At 41.0% G+C, this 21562-nt stretch overlaps 1 protein-coding gene across 3 annotated transcripts in view; it reads right to left on the bottom strand.

Moving 5' to 3' along the window:
• Positions 1–21562, bottom strand: part of cdk14 (cyclin-dependent kinase 14) — a 198214-nt gene that overhangs the window by 139188 nt on the left and 37464 nt on the right. Inside the window, exon 1 of one of the 3 annotated variants that reach the window (XM_038712299.1) lies at positions 7303–7430. The exons of 1 other annotated variant lie outside the window; for it this stretch is intronic. The gene's annotated coding sequence lies outside the window, so the exon portion shown is untranslated. Of the gene's footprint in view, positions 1–7280; positions 7431–21562 lie in introns of those variants that run through there. One more of the 3 variants, XM_038712297.1, reaches the window with a different exon arrangement.

The following is a 21562-nucleotide window of genomic DNA, read 5'->3' on the forward strand; positions in this document are numbered from 1 at the left end:
AATACATATCACAGGTACTTTAGAGTCCTTGAAATGCAGACATCATATTGTACTCTGTTTCTGAAGCATGTTGCATCATAGTAAAGAATGGAACAGCTGACGTTAACAGGACAGACTATAGCAAAATAACAAACCTTGGGCTAAATGCATACTGTCATATTGTCAGTTACTATAATAAGAAAATCAATCCAAATTTCCAGAGAGGAAGGAGTCTGGCTATTGACAAGGTGAGTCAGAGAGATGGAGGACCATCCCCTTGCTGATTGTGATAGGCTGTAACACCTCTCAATCAAGCAAACACTCCTCAGAACCAGTATAGACCTTTTTAAGCCTTAATATCTGCTTTACAGAACCATTTCCAAAATGGCCACTAGACACAGTTATTAGAGGAGGTGAAATTGGCTATTGGGATCTTATTGTTTTGATAATATAAATTGACTTACCGTAAAACTTTAATGAATAGCCAGGGCTTTTATTTGCTAAAATCACTTTGACCCAGACTATATTTGGGACAGGCCTTTAATTCCTCTCACACTAAACTGAAATAAGCTACTATGAAACAGTTTATTTATTTCAAACAGTATGAATATTACCTGAATAACAATATCAAATAATATCAAATACACGTCGTGTATTTTGATCTAGCTCAGACAGATGCACTTTTATTTTGTAGGCAGCAGCGTAACAAAAATAAACATACCCAACAACACAGGATGCAGGATGAGAAAAGTGTGGCAGATGTTAGACAGAGAGCGATGGACTTGAGATGACAGGATTCACAACTTGGATCAATTTTTATGAAAAGCTGTTTTGATTCTTTTGATCGGTGGACCCTTACAGACTAAAGGATTAATCAAGGAATGGACACAGGAGATTATTTTCATCTCTTGCACCATGCCGGTAACGCCTGTAAATCTATGAGAATTAGACTTTGGCTCATTGTTTCCGTTAAATGAACTGAACGATCTAACTATGTATTGCATGTTTTTATTGACATATTGATCCTACTTTTAAACAGCAATTTTTTTTATTAACAATCTAAGCAGCTTAGAAGCAGCTAAAGCGGGTGACCCCTCTGGGTTCAAGAGGTTCTATACATCCAAAGAACTTCTATAAAAACAAGAGCAGGCATTAAATGGAGACCTGCGTTAATTTGTCAGAAAGTGTTCCCACACCAGGCCAGTAAACGGGTAGGCGGCTATTTGGGACTCGGCTATTAAGGGAAGTTTTATGGTATATTTAAAGTTAAAGAAAGTTTTGGTGCCAGCATTCAGAGATTAGAGCAACTGCAGCTCAAGACACTTCTGCATTAGATTCAGCAATCAGCCACTGCTTGGTTCAAACATGTTAGTTTTAAAGAACAATGTAAGCAGTAGGGGAGAAATAAGATTGGAATGATGATCTTCCTCGCTATTTGGGTTACTGTATATCATTTTTGCTATTTGCTAGGTTGGTTTATTGTCAGAATATAACTAGTTATAGAGTGAAATTGTATTTTGTAACTCCCTTCTGCTACTTAGCAGACAATATACATTAATAAAGAACAGAAATAAACTATCATCAGTGGAGCAGTGCTGAGGATGAATTAGAGTTTAAGAGTCTGATAGCCTGGGGGGGAAAAGCTGCTCTGCAGTCTGGTGGTGCGGCAGCAGAAACTTCTATATCTCTTCCCAGAATGCAGCAGGGTGAACAGGCTGTGGCTGGGTGGGTACTGTCCTTTAGTATCCTTTGCGCTCTGCGTAGACACCTCACCTCATATCACTGATGCTCGGGAGATGGATACAAATGATCTTCAGAGCAGTTTTAATCACCCGCTGCAGAGCCCTCCGGTCCTGAGCCGTGCACGTCCCATGCTAGTTTGTGATGTTTCCAGTCAGGATGCTTTCTGTTGCTCCTCTGTAAAAGCTGACAAGAACTTGGCGTGGGAATTTGGCCTTTTTAAGCTGTCTTAAGAAATACAGTTGTTTCTGAGCTTTCTTCACCAACGTGGAGATGTGAGATGGTCATGTCAGGTTCTCTGTGATGCTGATTCCCAGGAACCTGAAACTGCTCACCTGCTCCACCTCAGCACCACTGATGTAGACAGGATATCTCAGTCTTCATAAAAATCAACAATCAGCTCCTTGGTTTTGCTGACATTGAGCAGTAGGTTGTTCTCTGGGCACCACTCTGCAAGATTATGAATTTCCTCCCGATATAAAGTCTCATCGTTGCTTGAAATCCGGCCGATGATGGTGGTGGTGTCGTCCGCAAACATCCCAACAGACTTCTCTCCATGTCGGGGGATTCAGTCGTGGGTGTACAGCGTGAACAGGAGGGGGCTGAATGCTGAGCTGAAATCCACAAACAGCATTCTGATATAGGTGTTGTTTTCCTCAAGGTGTGTGAGGGCTGAGTGGAGGGCAGTGGAGATGGCATCCTCTGTGGATCTGTTGGTTCTGAAAACAAACTGGTGAGGGTCCAGGCTGGCTGGGATGTTTTTTCTCAAAGCACTTCATCAGAATGGGGATGAGAGCCACAGGGCCGGAGTCTTTCAGACTAGACACTGCAGACTTTTTAGGTACATGAACAATGGTGGCTGTCTTGAAGGAGGTGGGAACCCTCTCCTGCGGCAGTGATCCACATATCTTGAGTGTAAAGCTTACAGCACCGCCAGAGTGAGGCTGAAAGCTGGCATCAAGGAAGTGAAACGGAGACATCAGCAGAGACTGGAGAGAGACTTCAACACCAACACCACCAAAGATATAAGCAAACCTCTAACATGCTATACAGTTTTCTTTATAAGGTTTTCTATACAAAAAAGTATTCACTCTTCTGACAATATAATCATCTAACATTAGACAATTATTATATCATGTCATTAGTTGTACATAAGCACAATAGAGTTGCTGAACGTTTCCCTGAAGACTGCTTCCCTGCCTTGTTCAGCTATATACAAATATCTAGTAGGCTCTTTCTGGGAAATAAAATGAAAGAATGTTTCAGGGCTCCAGTTTATGGCAGTTAATTTTATGAAAGTTATTGAAATAATATCCCAATAAACTCAAAACACATTTTCACATGTCCACACCATCGTGCTGGAAGTGGTGATTCTGATGTGGGTGTGTTATGAACATTCTGCCAACTGTCTCTGTGATGAAGAGAGGCTCTGGCTAGGACTGACAGCCACTATAATACTGATACATTTTCATTGACTTCATATGATAATTGATGAATGGATGGATAGATGGATAAAGAAAACTAAGATAAAGTAGGATAACATGATGAAGAATAAATAGAGGACGCCTCACAGTCACCAGTGATAATCAGCCAGCCTCTTCTCCAAGAAGGAAGGACGTTTCTAAGGTCCAGCAGACTTCTTGGAGGAGGACATTTTCTGGCCAGTTAGTGACTCAGCCAGGCCTTCCACCTCTTGATTAGCCAGTGCATTTGATTGAGATTCTGGAGAATAGTAAGCGCCGACATATAAATGACTAACTTGGCTGGCTTCCCAGCAGTTATGGCTTCAGGAGAGTGCACAGTCAGTCAGGAGAATGGCTGTGATGTGGCCAGCTCCTTAACTCAGCCTCTAACCCACCAAATGCTCTCCTAACCAGCCCTGACAGCCTCTACCTTTGCTCATCATCATTAAGAAACCTGAGCCAGGAGTACAACAGTACAATGAAACTACTTCACTAAGCAGAGCAACTTTTTACTTTGTTACAATGCAAAAGTGCTGATGGCAAGTTTCTCCTGCTGTCTCCCTTAAGACAAGTGCTGCAAAACTGGAAAAGCATCAGAATGAGTTCTCATATTATATCTGCATTGATGATTTCTTTCTTCCAAAGTTGGGATTTAAACCTTCTCTGCTGGTAGTAGAGCATCACTGGTTGTCTTTAAACAGTGCAGTCAATTTACTGTTCTGGTGATTCAGATAGGATAAAATACAGAAGCTGGATTTAATTTGCCATTTGCCAAGGAGGAAGATCAAAACATATAAACCAAAAAAAAACGACAAACCGAACAAGTATTCGGTTATCAGCTAACAATCAATGGGCCAAATGCTAACTTCCAAATGCTAACAAGCACACAATCATAATGCTAATATGCTGATGTTTAATATGTTCACATCTTAGTTTGGGGTATTAGCATGTTAACATTAGCACTTAATAGAGCAGTATTTGGTTAAACCCCCCACAAATTGGGCACATTGAAAATCATCACCAAAGTGGCTAAAAATGAAAACATACTATAACGACCAGGAGGACGTAGGGCTTACGATGAAAATTCTGTCTCTTGTCGAGATTTTACAAAACAGTGTCCACATGAAATCAGCATAACAATATGGCATTAACTGGTGGCCTAATTGGGCATTCACTGCTGACTCATTAGCCACAAGTGCCACTTAAGCAAACACCGTCATTTTGTAAGCACTTGATATGAATCATTCTGTGTACCATTGACTCCATCTCCGTGGAAATGCGCCTGAATGAAAGCGTTGTGTCGGCTGTCAGAAGCCCTTATGCAGGTCTTACACTGGAGTTGTGCTCTCTGTCCTGACCTCTCCTTCCAGGAGCCAGCACAGCCAGCACTGAAGCTCTGCATATGATGCTCAAGCATTCCAGTTTGTAGTAACGTCTACATGAGACAAGAAAAACATGCTTCGTAGGGTACACTACATTGAGGACAAATAAAAACAAAAGGGGGCTGCATGAATACAGATGAATGCAGAGGAAGACAACCTTTGCTTTCAACTATTTCCTGCTAGTATACTGCCTCACGAAGCCAGCATACATCCCAGAGCTTAGTTTTCGCAATGTGATTTTAGTCTGGAAATCATCCACTGGAATTGTCTGAGCTTGATAGTTTAAAACCCGACCAATCAGTAGACTATGGGTAGTGTCTAGATCAGTTGCCAACGTCTTTGGATAAACTGCTCACAGCATAAAGTCACATTACCTGTGATACCTGTGGGGTCAGAAGTTGACAAAAGTTTATTTCTGACTGAGAAGCTGTGACTACATAACTTTATTTTTAACATCAATAAACAGTACATAAAATGTCTTTTCCATTTATTGTTACTAGTGGCACACAGTGCTGCTTACACAAGTTTGGGGGATCAATAAAGGAACATCTTATCTTAAGTTGTAGCAGCCACAGGGTTTGTGTTTGACCAGTGAGTAATGTTCAGTACTGCAAAGTCTGCCCAATAGTTCCCGGACTATGAGAAAGGACAACCTCTAGAGGAAGGACTTTTTTTACAACACTACAAACTTTTGGAGATCATAAAAATTAAGTCACTGGTTCTTCCAGTCTAAACACAGATACAGGTCCCAAATTCTTGAAATGGTTCCCGGGCTCCTGAAAAGTACCCGCATCATTTTAAAAGGGTCAAAAAAGGGTCGGGAATCCTTAGTTTAAATAAAGACTTGAACTTTTAACACTAGGTGTTCTACATATGAAGTTAAATGTGATTCTTCAACTGAACGGCCCTTTACTTTGCCATAGATGTATTGACAAAGTGTTCTTATGAATACCTTACAAAAAAAATTTTCCACATAGCCACAGCGTCTTCTTATATACCTGAGTGAAGGCCTTGTTATGCTTTCGAAAAACTTGCTTATCAGATTGTCAAACAGCATTTGAAAGCCCCTTTCCAATGACGGAATGTATTCTTCCAAAACTGACAATCACGGCCACATTAAACAACAACTGACAGGGTGTATAGACTTGTGAAATTAGCCAGGGTTAGCAAGTACCCTTTCAACACCGCGAATTCTTTCCAGAAGAGAGGGTCCGAAAGTAGGCACTGTTATCACCACCCGTGTGATTCGTTGCGTCACTCCTACAAAGATACTCAAAAGAGAAAGAGTTCTTGGAGAGAGATCAGAAAGACAGTGAGACGCAGCCAGGTTATGATGAGAGTTTTTAGCCTTCAAGTGTTGCCTGACAACACTTTGTACAAAGTGTTGTCTGACCATCGCTTAAGGCAACCTAGTTTGTTGGAAGCATACGGAACCTTGGGGCTAAGAACTGTCACTTGTCTATTGTAAGGCCTACATGAAATGACATGTGTCATTCACAAATGCTTACTGAGCCTTGCTAGGAAACGATAACAGAAGAAATAAAATTGTGGGCAGGCGTTGCGAACCTACAGATTTGATAGCTAACTCAACACAAGATTATATACCTGCAAGACCAAATGAAAGAAAATAAAAGAAGTGGTCTAAACATACAGAAAGATAGTTTTACTCTCACCTATCTCTCGCATATACCGAAGCAAGCAAACAGAGCCTCTGTTCCTCTCCAGTTTAAGAGGATACTACTCTAGATTTGGCCCTGTATCCCGACAACACTTATCCTCTCTCAAACACATGACACCATGTTATTCCACTCCTCTTGTTTCAGCCCTCCTTCCTTGTTCTCTCTCTCTCTCTCTCTCTCTCTGTCTTATTTCTAACAGCCTAGCCTGCCGTCTTCCCAAGGAGCTGCATATGGCCCTGCAGAAAGCCTTGCTACGCGTCCATAAGACACCGCCACAGATGGCAAATGGCCTGTCCCTCTCTCTCTTCCTTGTCCTTCCCACAGTGCCCACATTCCATCCCTCTGGGTTTGGAAAACACGAGCGTGTTGCAAATTTGCCTGAAGTGGGACGACATATTGAGCAGAATAATGTTGCAGCAGAGCGTCCCATCTATTAGACCAGTAAACATCAGCACCCATTTCACCACTACGGTAATACTACCTATTAGCACAGAGGGGATTGGTGATAGTGGTAGTGGTGGTGGGAGGACATTGAGACTTTGTTGCAAAAACTGCAGATAAAGCAAAGACACACACACACACAGACACACACAGACACACACACACACACACACACTGCTACTTCCTTCCTATTCCCAGAGTCTCTCGCCACATCCTTCCCATTGAGACGCACAGACACTCCGGTGGGCCATCCACTTTCAAGCTGTCATGCTAGCAGGAGAGCTCATCATCACCCCCCCTCCCCACACAAAAAAACCCCCCAAAAAACTACAACACACACTCGCACACACCATGCCTGCCTCTACAATCCATATCTGGCCAATAAATGAACATACGCGGAGATGCCTGCACATCTGCACATCGTCTCATACAGTATTATGTGTGTGTGGTATGTCTGGGGAATACTATTCACGTTCAATCACACACACACACACACGCTAACAGAAGCGATGCGTTTGAAGGGAAGAAGGAGATGGGGGGACGGGGGGGGGGGGGATGCAGGACAAAATAAGCACCAATCTCAGTCTTCCTCTTACCTTCCAGGAGGAAACAGCTCACCTGGATGCCTCTGAAGAGCAGACAGAACGCATTCAGGCCAACCTCTCTCCCTGCAAACCAGCTCAAAACATCTCCCTCTCTCCCTCTCTCTCACTCTCTTCCCTCTCTTCCGCTCCCTTCACAAGCTGGAAATGATGAGATTGTACTACAAGCAGAGGGGGGAGTGAAATCTGAGGCGGCAGAGGGTATTAGGAGGCTGCATTGGTTCTGGCTAACAGCCCTGAGAGACTGTGAGCTTGTGGCTCATAAGGGACAAGGTGGGTGGGAGGGTGATGCAGCAGATGGGAGGAAAAAAAGTCTGCCTGTGAGGACATCCTGAAACCCTAGAGGACCCCCTGCTCAGCTACGATGGTTCAGCCCAGAGGAGTTAGGGAAGCAAAACAGCAGCACCTAGCAGCTAGCAGCTGAGGCTACAGTGATGCAGCCACGACATGAACGTGTGTGAATCTGTGCTGAGCTGAACTAACTTAGCTGCGTTGGACTGGGCTTGTTTTTTGTCTGCCTCACTGGGCTGCAGCAGCTCAGATCACATGTGAAACAGGGGTGTCTGGCCAGCCAAAGCATTGAGTACTGTTATAAGATACTGAAATGACATAGCATCACCAAAAGTACAGCCAGATATCTCCATTTAACTTGTCCTCATCATCCGTAACCTCACTTTGGAATAACAGCATGTTCTTCAGCAGGTAAAAATGTGTTTTTCCATATATGGCAGGAGGGAGGAGTGAGTACCTGGCTTGACCTTCGAGGAACTCCAAGACAAATTCACTATACCTGCATTTACACTGTAGGCAATAAAACATCAAATTAATACCACACAATACTCGATTTATATATAAATATAATCAGAAACAACAGTATGTACTAACACTTAACAATACCAATGCATTGGCTTAAACAAAGGTAAACTCCACCACAAGTTCTCCTGACATGCACACACCGACACTGTGTTTCTCGCTGCTGGCTTAAAGCTAGGGGGGGGATAGGGGATTTATATCAGAAGCATTTTGTGTTATTTTGTCAAAATTCCCCTTACATCTTCACAGTAATCAATAAATAACACGATGTGAAACAAAAATGAATAAAAATCCTGAATCTGTGTCTGTCGCAGGACTGTAACAAGCCAACCGACCATTTCAGGCTACCAGCCTACCTGTGCGCACTTTGCTTGTGCACTCAGTGCACATGAACATGTGGTTTGAGGGAGTGGCTTTGGAGGGATGGGGTTGGATTTTTTCAGTTGTTACTTTCAAAATTTAACAGTATCTTTCTCCAAAGTTACCTATCCGAGCTTTCATGAACAACACATTGGACATTAGACTTTTAGTTAAACGTTTTCATTAAATCATTTTATATCACCTCTTAAAGGTTCAGTGTGTATCTATCAACAGAAATGCAATATAAGATCCATAACTATGTTTTCAGTGGTGTATAAAGACCTTACATAATGAACCCTTATGTTTTTATTACCATGGAATGAGTCATTTATATCTCCATAACCGCGGGTCCCCCCTTCCATGGACGTCGCCACGTTGCATTGTCATGTTTCAACAGTAGCTGAAAATGGACAAAAAGCGCTACAGAGCGCTGACAGCGGCCCAGATATTATTGCTGGTGGGCAGTTTTAACGAGGGTCCATAAGGGTCCACAGAGAGAATAAATGCGTTTCCCTTGTAAATGTTTCTATAAACTTCATCTATTATGTGGTTTATAATGGACTGTTGTGCAGAAACAGTGTAATGTATAGGGTGGATAAAACACATTAGAGTCACAGTTATCGCAGTACCAACAACTCTTGAAAGCAACATGACTGAGGAGAGTCTTCTGCCTTCTTTGTTAGGGTGTCACTCATGATTCCACGCCCCTCTCAGTTGAAGCCACACCCCCTCCGAAAAATCAGGGCCAAAAGTCTGAAACTGAAAAACTAAGATTTGAAGGTGTGAAAAATTGCTTTGTTTCTAAAAACATAAAAAGTGGAACTGACAAAAAAATAAGTCCTCAAATATCTAAATTTATAAAAGTGAAACATGAAAATGAATAATGTATTCAAAATAATTCCAGAATTAAATCAACATTTTATTTAAACTGAAAAAATAAAAAAAACACTTAAACACTTATTTTTATTTTTGAATATATGGTTGTATTTAAGGCCAAAACTTAAATGTTCAATTTCAAGTTTTAGTTTTTCTATTACAGCTTTTATTTTCAAATTAACAAAACATTTGGCCCTGATTTAGCTCCATAATACTGCGCATGTGCAACCCCCAACAAAATCATTTAGAGACAAGATGTATCTGTAGCACACAGGAAGGATTATGGGATCTGATCGGTTGGTTAAGTCGGTTCGGCTGCTGGAGCAAAAGTGAGGTGTTTAAAATGAGACTCAGAGACCAAGGATTAGATTTAAGATGATGCTGGCTTCTTATATTTGAAGATATGTATAAAAATATTGGTTGGTACCAAAAATGAAAAAGTACAATAATAAAACAAGTAATGAATAAGGCGATTATTGATATCACAATCAGGCTATGACATCAGCATGATGCTGATGATCCAAATTTAAAGTGAGTATTTCACTCTTTGAAGTAGTTCTATAATTAAATTCCCGGGTGCACCCTTTAAACCTGAATTTCTGTTAATAACACCACATTCAAGTTTGTTCAGATCCAGTTCAATAGTGCAATCCAGTAGAATTCACACAGTACAACAGTAACCCTTAACTGCAGGAATAATTCCTACTACTCAGCTCCACATTCTCGGTCCCAAGGTGTGAACAGGTGAGTTTGTTTAAGTGAGTCCAAAGTCCAAACAAAAAAATGAATGTGTCGAAGGTAAGTCAGAGTTCAGAGTTCCGTAGGGTTGGAGTATGAAGGTGAGTGAAGGGGTTTTGTGTTGTAGTGGGGTCTACTACACCGCAAAGTGCAGTAGTAGCGGGACAGGTCCAATGATCCTGAAGAGGGAATGGCTCCCACAATCATTCAAAAGGGACGGCTCGCCATCAATTTTCAGCCGCAGATCCAATCCAGACAATGGAAGAAGAAACACGCAAAAAAAAACCTGACCTGTCAACAGACAGGGTCAGAGAAATATTCACTGCTTAATTCTCATGCAATAATACACACTACATGAAATTCACAATACACAATGATATACATACTGTGGGTGTTTACTTTCTGTGCCTCTCTCTCTCAGTATTCAGCATATAAACATAAATAACTTGGCTGCACACAACCAGATAAGCTGCACCAATTAGCTGCACGTTAGAACAATTAAAGTTTTGATGCAAGTGCAAAATAAAGTAAGCTGAGTTTACACATTAAACAACACAGTAAACCAGCTTGTTCAACTAAAAATGTAGCTTCATATTCACTAAGTGCACATAAATAATTTAAGGTACATAGTAAGTTAGAGTTGAAAATGAACATTCTCACCGATTTCACCAGAGCGGCTGGACACACACACCCAAAATGGCGGCGCCCAGTAAAGCCACAAGGTCTTCTAAAACCGAAACATACGAGACCGTATGCAACTTTCAGTGCTTTCTCTCAGTGCAAAATAAATTAGCTTTCACAGTAAGGTGATAAAGAATGAACAAAAACAGATTTAAATGAATTACCTCGCTCTTGAATCAGCAAAGACTGCGCGTCGCGGGAAATCCTACGGACATCAAAGCTACCGACGCTGCTAGTAGTCTCTCAAACGCTATATCTAAACACTGAACTTACAACTAAATTCTTACAGCAGTTAGCTACCACGTTTGTAGTGTTGAAATTAGCCTCAGTGTATTTCGTTTTTAGCTGTATTTTCTCCAGGTTTCTCCGTTTTTCACAGTTTTCATCCTCTACAGCAGGGTAGCACTTCTGTCTCTCCACACACACAGCAGCGGGAAAACCCAAAGACACCCCGAAGACCGCACACCCAAACACAAGAAAAGCAATCTAGTGTATGCGGTCCAATGCAGTGAGGAATGCACAGACCTGTATATTGGGGAGACTAAACAACCACTACACAAACGCATGGCTCAACACAGAAGGGCCAACTCCTCAGGTCAAGACTCTGCTGTCTACTTACATCTGAAGGACAGAGGACACTCGTTTGAGGACCACCAGGTGCACATTTTAGACAGAGAAGATGGATGGTTTGAAAGAGGTGTCAAGGAAGCATCTACACCAGGGTTGAGAAGCCGTCATTGAACAGAGGAGGGGGTCTACGCCACCACTTATCCCCCACTTACAATGCTGTCCTTTCATCACTTCCCAGGAAACTCAACAAACGTAACCTATTGGCCTCAGGTGAAGATGCCAACGATGGTCGTTCAGTCTTGGCCACAGGTAGTCTTAACGACTGTAACGACTGTCGTCACAGCAACAAGGAACACTAACGAACCAGCGGTATCGATGACCCGGGCCAACGACCCCACTGAGGTTAAATAGCTGAGTTTCCCTGCCAGTCAGTCAGAACTGAAGAAGTCCTTTGGATGAGGGACGAAACGTCTTCCAGTATCTTCAACCAAGTCCAGTTGCCCTTGATTTTAACCTTCGTTGGATAACTATGACCTGGATGACTGAGAATCTTCATAGACATCAAAAAAAAAAAAAAACTTTCGCTCGCTCCCAGAGACGCGGGAGCAGGTGGGCGGGCCAACCTGCTGTCAGCTGATTGGCCAAACTAACCTGTCGGTCTATTTTGCCCTGGTAACTGAATTTTAACCCTTTAAAATCCTTAGATAATCTCTCAAGTTGCATTTCAAGAATAAAATCACTCTAATTCAGATTCTTATAGGCTTTTCCTATTTTTAAACCTAGATCATTTCATCTGTGTTACATATCACTCCATAGCTAAAACAAAGCCTTCAACACAGGGTGAAAAGAGGAGCTGCAGCAATGTGCAGTATGAAAATAAAATATGGTGTTTTTTGAAAATTAAACCATGTAAACCTGTTCTGGTACAGACCCTAAATAAGATTTTGAACCTGAAAATGAGCATAATACCACCTCTTTAAGAAGTGCCCCTTAGTCTGCCCTTTCCTCCGATATTGTTTTCTGCAGCCTCTGCACATGCACATTACTGTCTCTTTCCCTGGCCACGACCCTCACAGGTCCTCACGGTTTTTTTCCCAAGTCACTTACAATTTATTGAAAATAATCAGTGAGGGAAAACTCACTAATTGTTGTTCTGAATTTCTCTTCTGAACAGAAATTAGCAGAGTGGTGAGGATAACATGGCTCAGTTGTAGTACTGATGGAATAAGTGCTGTGGAAGTATACATTATACTGAAAATACAGCTAATTCCACCCAATCTAAATGCTTTTCACCTGGTCTTTATTAGCATTTGGCCTTTACTGGTTCGAATACGGACTTTAATTTCAGATATTTAGCGTTTATCAGGGTTATCTATGCAAAAGTTATAATGACTGACATTTTAATCTAAACAAATATCTGTTGTGCTCCTGTCCACCTGGCTGCCAAGCAGTACTACCACTGAGTTTATTGCTTCTCCTTCCTCACTACCAGACTCTTATCAGAGTAAGTCCCGGAGGGAGGAAAGTGGGACAGGAAAGAACAGGAAAGAACAGAAAAACACAAAGGTAAACCAAACTAGAGACCAGTTAGCTGCCTGCACCACCATGAAATGAAAGTCTGGATCCATTACAGATGAGCTGAAATATCTGGGAGTTGTAGCCACCACCACAACACAACTGTACAGTATGTTTAACAGGGATCTTTGCAGTCCAGCAGCACTGCAGAGAGAACACAGGTGGTTTATTTTGCTCCAGGTTTTTTTTTTTTTGTGACAACGTCATTTCTCCTAACAACCACTAGGTGAAGATAGATGAATGTATGAATACATATGTGAAAGAAATAGTTCAAAAGCCTCACAGCAATGAGTGCTTAACACCAAGAATGGAGACAGAAAATTGATGGTGAAATTAATGGTGATCAATTTAAATATAGCTGGTTATAAGAGTAGTGTGGGAGCGGTATCATAACCCGTTTCCTCACTTTATAAGTATTGCCAGTCCACACAGAGGAGAAGCTGCCTCCCAAATCATGTCACACTCCGTCACGCTGCAAAATACAAATAATGAGATAGAGGAGACTTTTCCTTTGTTCACATTCTCAGTCAGTCTCACTCGCCCCGTTTTTCCTTGCTCCCTCTTTCTCTCTGTCATGGATGACCTTGACTGACAGGCTTGTTGCTACAGGAACCACACTATGTCTATTGTGTTGTGGTGAGGCAGCAAGGTGTGAAATTCACAATAAGATGGCTCCGAATGGATCTAAACCAGAGTCCATTTCCAAGCTGCAGCAGACAGCAATCAGTTCATAAAAACTGCAGAGGAGATTATTTGCATTTTAACAGGATTTAACGCTGTAAACATACACACACACATTCATACGTAGCATTTTAAATGTGTGCAATCGAGTTGCAGCATAGTGAGGGGAAAAAGCCTGTAGGTCATTCATAATTCAGCGTTGCACAAATATGACCTCCCAACTCTGATACGGGAGCAGATAAAACAACACACACACACACACACACACACACAGTAACCGGTCTACTGGCATGACTAAGGGGGTCCATCAGGGGGCAAGAGGTGAGAAAGGGCAGAGAGACAATGGGAGCCAGACAGAAAGGTTACAATACATACGGAGTACGACTGCACAATATACCATTTCAGCATCGATAGCGCAATGTGCCCATGTGCAATAGTCACATCGCCGGAGGTGCAATGTCAGTAAGGCAAATAAACTCGGTATGCTAACTTTTTTGCTGCCATCTGATGTACATGCATTATTAGAAGAGGATAGACTTTTATATATCTGTACATGAACTGCATGTATCTGGTAGAAATGTGATATTGCAATTTATTTTGCAGAAAAAAAGATCTCACAATGTCATTTTTTCCAAGACAAACCAGGGTCTAAAATATACCTTTTAGCTCACTTGCAGATGAATAAAACTGTACTAAAACTCTGTGCCTGTGAAGAACACATTCACCAGTAAAATTAATTTTTCACCTACTGCCCAACCCACTGTATTTTAGTCTGTGTAAAGAGGGCTACCAACTCCAAATGTCAAATATATATGGCAGCGGTGTACTTACAGCTTTGCAGAAAATGCACAGTAAATCTTTGTCCCTTTTCTGCTGTCATGAAGCCGGGTCTAGAAATGCTTTTCTGAACTTGACTGGCATACACACGAGCCCCTCAACCCCAGTAAACTACTTTGGGATGAACTGGATTGCAGACTGCGAGCCAGGCCTTATCAATGCAAAGATCTGCTTTGAAGCCTGAACCAGAAGAGTGGTTTCCCTGGTTTTGGAATGACAGACATGTCCCTTATAATGTTTAGGTGTCTGCACACTTTTGGCCAAGACATATATGATCTCAATTACGAATAGAAAATGTAATATAATAATGTATATATATATAATAAAACAAAAAGAGCATTGCTTAAAGTCTTTGCTTAAACAAACAGATTGACATTTTGGGAAATTCACTTTCTTGCTGCGAGTTAGATGAAAAGATTGATTACACTCTCATGTCTGTACGGTAAATATGAAGCTGGAGCCAGCAGTCTGTTAGTTTTGCTTAGCAAAAAGACTGGAGACAGAGGAGACAGCTAGCCAGGCACAGTCAAGAAATCGTCCTGTAAAATAGCAATTTGTGAATTTTACTCTTCGATTAAGCAAACAACATTTAACCTGTCAATCAGTGAGCTTAAGAGGTTCAGGTGGATTTTGTTACCTTTGGTCGCAGCCAGATTAGCTGCACCCCCCTGTTTCCAGTCTTTATGCTAAGCTCTTAGTTCAGTTTTAAAAATCAACTTGCAGAGACCTGAAACTTGCTTGATCTTTGTCATCTATCACGTTATGTATACTGGGTTTTGTTACAACTCTTATTGCTTGGTAATGCAAAGGGAATTGCTGGACCACTTGAGGTTTACTGCTGATGTATGGTGCTCTAATGTGCTTTTGAAAACCTGTGAAATCTGAGATACCAGAGTTGGTTCCTGAACTGAATTGCAATGACAAGCTCCAGTATATTGCGAGAAAACCCAAAAAGTAAACATGGACGTGATGAAAAGGAGAGAGTGAATTTGACAGCTGCCTGCTCGAGCTGGTGTTTTATTCTTGCTATACTTTCTTATTATAAAAAATAGTTTTCCTGACTTTCTGACTTCAAATACCAATAATGTACGGAAGGCCGAGTCTGCCACAATCAAAAATGAGTGCATTTACCATAAAGGCTAGAATATGTGTGCACACCAAATTTAGGTGCGGCTTGTTGGCTGTGTTTTCACAAACAATGGCTCACTTTACCGCAGTTCTGTGTTCGTCAGTCAGAGCGTCCACACAAAAAAGACATGACTGGTCGTGTTTATTTCAAATAGAGTTGCTAAACACCTCAGTTCACTAATCACCTCGCTGAAGAAAGCCTTGGAGAGCAAGGTTGCAGTCTGACGTTGATCAACCAATAGGTGAGAAGTTGACCACTTGAGACGAAGCCCCCCTCATTTGCATAATAAGGCAGAAATGCATACAGAAATGTTAAAAGGGGAGACAATACATTTAGGGAAATTAATTGGGTAGAAAATGCAAAGGAAAAATAATACAGAAAAAAATTTCAAGAGGTTAAAACACACACATAAATAAATACATTTTAAAAATAACTAATTAATAAATGAAATTTTAAATTATAAAGCAATATAAATAAAGATAAAGATAAATAAAGACAAATTAAAAGCAATATATCACATTGTATAAATCTTTTTCCATGTATTTTGGTGCATTTAATATGATGTTAAGTTATTTATTGAGCATTTTTTAATTTCTGTATTCATTTTATGATTGTGGCGACTCGGTCCTCCATAACAGTGACATCTGTAAACATCATTTAATTTGTGAATGGAACCAGGTAGTATATCTGTGTAATCAATGCATATTCTTCCAGTTGTTAATTTTTGACTGGGACAGTACAAAATCACACAGTGTAAAGGAGTATTTTTCAGTCTCTTTCTCTCACATCTGAATTTGGGCATTAAAGAAAGTTTCTGTAGAATTTGGAGAGGTGGACAATTGTGGACAATTGTAAGTATACGCACTACTAATACTGACAAAATATTTTTTGCAGCACGAGAAAAATAAAATGCTTGTTTTGTAAAAGAAAACTATTGCAGCTTTTTTCTCCAAATCTATAGTCATACTATAAAATAATTAACATTTGCGTCTCTGTTCCTGCAACAATTTTTCTAAGAATATATCATGCAGCCAGACCCCTACTCTCTTCTGCCTGCAGTGTCCCTCCTGACTCAACAAGGTTGGTAGTGTGAATGAGGAGCATCGTATAGGGACACAACTATTTTCACTCTAACTTTACATCATTTAATTTTACTTAAAAGTAAAATTAATGACAGACAATGGAAGTCATTTCTTTCAGCACCAGCCTTATAATAGGTTTCATTCAGCTGAGAGTCACATGATCATAAAGGCGAAATCCTGGTGCATGTGCAAATTACTGAATTTCTCTGACCTTGATGTCCCAATGTTCTACAGTCAAAATCACCTATTGGTATGACAGTCTGTGACTTTAATCTCATTCAGAGCACATTTCCATTTAGCGATTACAAATGTACTCTCTTGGGGTTTATCCACACCAGATTCCCAACAGTTTTTTCAAGAACCAGGTAAGAATGCTACTGTACCAGTCAATCGTCTCCAGTGAAAAAGCCAAAGCTCACAATTTATGTGCTCACACTGTACTTTCAAATCGTCAAGCCACAACCAGAGTGCTCACACTATAAGCGTAAATAAATAAAAAATAAAATGGCCCGTCAACAATTGTCATTGAAGAATTGTTTGAAAACTCTGAGGCAGGTGGAAGTTGCTAACAACGCAGAAATGTGCTCCCTTGATCATCTGTGCCATCCTGTGTGCCAAAACATATGGACTTGCAGGTGGCTCTTAAGACAGTTTGGCTTGTCCATTTCGCAGACTGAATAGGGGAAAATCGACTCGTGGCTCGGATTCTAACATTGCAAGAGCCTGAAAACAGGAGACCAAAATTTCTGACATGTCAGAAAGTCATCGGAACATCTTGTTCCCCCCTGTTCGCTGCACAGGAAACAAGGCTGACATTCGGTACCAAAGATCTGGTCAGAAACCAGCTCAAATCATACAGTGGCCCAGCTTTAGCTGGATCCAAAATCACGCCCTCATTCACTCATTTTCTACTTCTGAGATGACAGATGTTAGTTTACTCCATAGCAAGCAGTAAGTGAGATTTTTGTCTCTATGAATCATCAACATTTTGCGTCATTACTGTCAGGTGCCGTGTTGCATAACTCATTTTTGCATCTATAATGCGACACATCCATTGTGGGATCATTAGCAGAAGGGAGTTTACATGCCATTACTTTTTCCATTTGCATTGTGGGGACCTTTGTAGTCACTGTATATTTGAAATGTCCATTGTTTTAAGAAAGCTGCAATCCTCTAACCCTACTTTTATCAAACGGGCAGCCAATGCATTGTGTTAAAGATAACAAGTACCTTGGCATTGTCCTCAACCATAAAAAAAATGGGACATGTGGACTCTCTCAGGTACTACACAACAAACACAAAAAGAATGTCATTTTTAAAGAATGTTGCCATCCTTTAATCTTCACAACAAAATGTTCCAGACATTTTAATTTGCTTTTATTGAGAGTGTTTTAACCTTCGGCATCATCTGCTGGTTGGCAATGCTACTGTGGCACAGAAAAACTGTAACAACAGCAAGCATTAGGATCAAATTTCATTGAGTTTGGAATTCATCTACAGAGACAGAATGAAGAAGGCAATCAACATTGTGGGTGACCAGAGGCACCCCCTTGCCTCCTCATTTGCATTGTTCCCATCTGGAATATTAACCCCCTTTATTTACTAAAAGGTTTTAGATTGAAGTTTTCATTTGTTCCACAAGCCATAACGTTAGTACATTTGGCACCTTATCTCCTTATCTCTTAATCTTAGTAATTATTCCATTAGCCACTAGTAACTATTCCCGTTTTACTAATAACAATTGATTAGACACTAGTACCTAATTTTTAGTTACTAGTAACTATTCCATTGACTACTTGTAACAATTTTCCCAAAAGGTACTTGAAACATTTTCAATCTTACTAGTAAATTTTCTTTGGTTTACTAGTGATGCATAAGTGGATAATAAAATGGCTTGTTGACAGTAAAATTGTAATTGTAACTAATAAGAATACAATAGTTACTAATAACTAATGGAATAGTCAATTTTTACAAAGCTTTTAAAGAGCGACTAGTACGTTTTAAATTATTGGTCAAAACAGCTTGCCATAGTAGGTCAAGTGGTGACTTTCGTGATGCTGTGATGAAATGGCTTGTGATTGTGCTGCAAACCAATCCCCCCACATGGTCAAATAAAGTATGTACTGATATCTTGCGGGCACATTTCACTATGTATTTTGTAATCAGCCTTTGTATTTTAAAACAGTATCCTTGTGTCTTTGCAAATGCAGAAAAAATATTTCCTTAACAGCCGAGTGTGCAGGGTTCTGTCTGATTTTGATAACCTGACAGATGCCAACATGCAGTCCTACTTTGAGAGCAAGAACAAAAAAAGAAAAAACATAATCTTCTCAACAACAGGTAAACAAACCGTCCTGGCTGGTCTGAATCACATTAAATAACTGATTAAATGTGTAGTGGACACACAACTCTTCTTACAGTTAAGGAATAAGTAGCAGATAATCCAAAAATATTATTGATAAAACTAATGGAAGACTTGTCTATTGTAGAACCACCTCCTGCAATCTGGCTATCCAGAACAATAAGTTTAGTTACACATTGCCAGGGTTAATTTTATTACCCACCTCCCCCTGGAATATTATGGCTCATGAGTGTGATATAACTTCAGTGTTGTTGTGTAAAAAGTAGATATGGGATATAATGTACTGTATGTGACAATACGAAAAAAAAGTTATTTTACTAACTTCAGAGGATGTGGAAACTGCAGCGGTATGTTCACACTCACAGTAGGAAGCGCCTCACTGTGTCAACCTTGTGTTTGGTCAACAACGTCAGACAAAAACTGCCAGAGGAGCTCAGCATCATTACAGGAGTTAAACCTAAACTGAGAAAAGTCCTGAGAGAGAACAGAGGCAGGATCTGCCTCGGGTGGCTATTAAAATGAGCCCAGTGTGTTCACACTCAGAGCCGGATCCCACCCCATGCTGCCTGAATGGTATAGTTGACTGTACAACCCACATGGACACAGGCACGCTAAGTTGTGAGCGTGAACAGAAGCTACAGAGAAGATGTATGAATGAATTTCGGCCTGCTGCTGACCTTGACTCCTCCTTGTCAATAAAAAAAAAAACACAAACACAACAAACCGGCACCTACCTCATGAAGAAAAGTGCCAATCGATTGACAAGGAGAGAAGCGAACAACGCCGCAGAAGCACCATATCCACTTCACGCTGGCCATGACGGTATTTCTGAATGACCTAGTGGGGATGAAGCGCCCAGCTGTTCTCGCGGCTCCAGCTGTTTATATAGGTTTCTGTGTCTGGCGTTTATGTGCGCATGTGTGACTGTGCAATTGAGCAAATGCTCAGTGATATTCACAGCTGTGCCCGGCCTAAATTCCCCTTAAACTCGGATAGCACATCTGTGTACTGTCCGTCCGTCCCTCCCACTGTCTGTATTAGGATTTAGGATCCCACTGATGCCTCTGGCTTCTCTCCAGAAGAAAGAGAGCCTCCATGTTGCCCCTACATCACTCATTGTTATTCTGCAGTGCTCTCCACATTGCCCGCCACCTCTGGGCCCTGCAGATCAATAGAAGAGCAAAGCAAATCACAAACACACACACACACACACACACACACACACACACACACACACAGCGAATCAGAAACAAAACTGCTTATTGGAAAATATTTTGTCCCCCGAGCTCAGCGATGCGATTCATTCAGGACTAACTCGTAAAACAATAGGTCGGCCTGAGGGGACGCGCCTTCAGACAATTACTTCTTCATAGTGGTGGTCAAACAGCTCATCAGTCTGCTGTTTGCTCGCTGTGGGGAATAAACTGCAGCTTTGTGCTACTGACGAGCATCGGAATGCAAATCAGGATGGTACGACACGAGCACATGAAACAGACAGAGCTGCAGAATTTAAAGAAGCACTATAATCCCTATTCATCACTAAGCACACTGCTCCAGGCCCTCAGATTAGCGCTTACATTTTACTGTAGTGAACCTGCACATAGTGTCAAAGTCTGAAAAGTGTATAGTGCTGTAAAAGTGTGACCTCTAAAGCTGGATTAACCTGAGCTTGACTCTTATCTTCACATAGCCTTCCAGCTTTTAAGATTCAAGTAAAGGAGAAGGCTTGACTGTGGGGAAAGTGATGCTAACAAAAATGTCTCCCACAGCCAACTCAGTCGAGCAGATTGTTGTCTAAGAGGCATCGCTGTCAGGCATGTGGACTTCATAGGAAGAGCTGCTCTGGATGAGAATAATATAAAGTTTGTGTTTACTGGCTGGTTGTCAGTGCTGTAAATGATGACACTTTGACAGAAAGTGTAGACAGCATTAAGGCTCAGCTTGGCCAGCAGATGGCAATGAGTCTCCTACAGGTTGGTAAAATGAGCCATCAAAGACCATGGACACCTTGATGCATAAAGTTCAAAACTGAACTGAAACTTCATTTTTGGTAAGATGCTTTGTATGTATTCTACTCCTTCTTCCCCAATGCAATCTGTCAGTGACCATAAACCCTTCAGCAGCATTTAGATAAACTTTAATACTCAGCCAACACACCATGTAGACCATATGGCATGGTGTAGGACAACCTAGTTTGTTTTAATCGCACTGAATTCGTAGATTATTGCAGCCTGGTTACCAAAACGGTTGCAGTGTAACAAAACAGGATAAGGCTAGCTTCAACAAGTGATCAACAAAGCTGCATGTCATGACAGGCCAGACTCTAGAAGGCCATGTAAAGACTCACAAACATCTGCAGGTAGTTCGTATTTTGTGTTTAAACAGTACTTACAGTGAATTAGTAGCAAAACATTAGTGGCTGTCATAAAATAAGCAACAGTATAAGCACTAGTCCTAATAGTGGCAGTAGTAGTGGTAGTATTAGTAGTAATAGTAATTTACAACACCGTACAGTATTTAGGACACACAGAGTCATGTATTCAGTATAATGTGGGTCCTGATGATGATAATG

The sequence above is a fragment of the Micropterus salmoides genome, unplaced genomic scaffold (assembly GCF_014851395.1).
Source record: "Micropterus salmoides isolate LMB-PRFRI ecotype aquatic unplaced genomic scaffold, ASM1485139v1 Ms_hic_scaffold_11, whole genome shotgun sequence".
In the NCBI taxonomy this organism is placed as follows: Eukaryota; Metazoa; Chordata; class Actinopteri; order Centrarchiformes; family Centrarchidae; genus Micropterus; species Micropterus salmoides.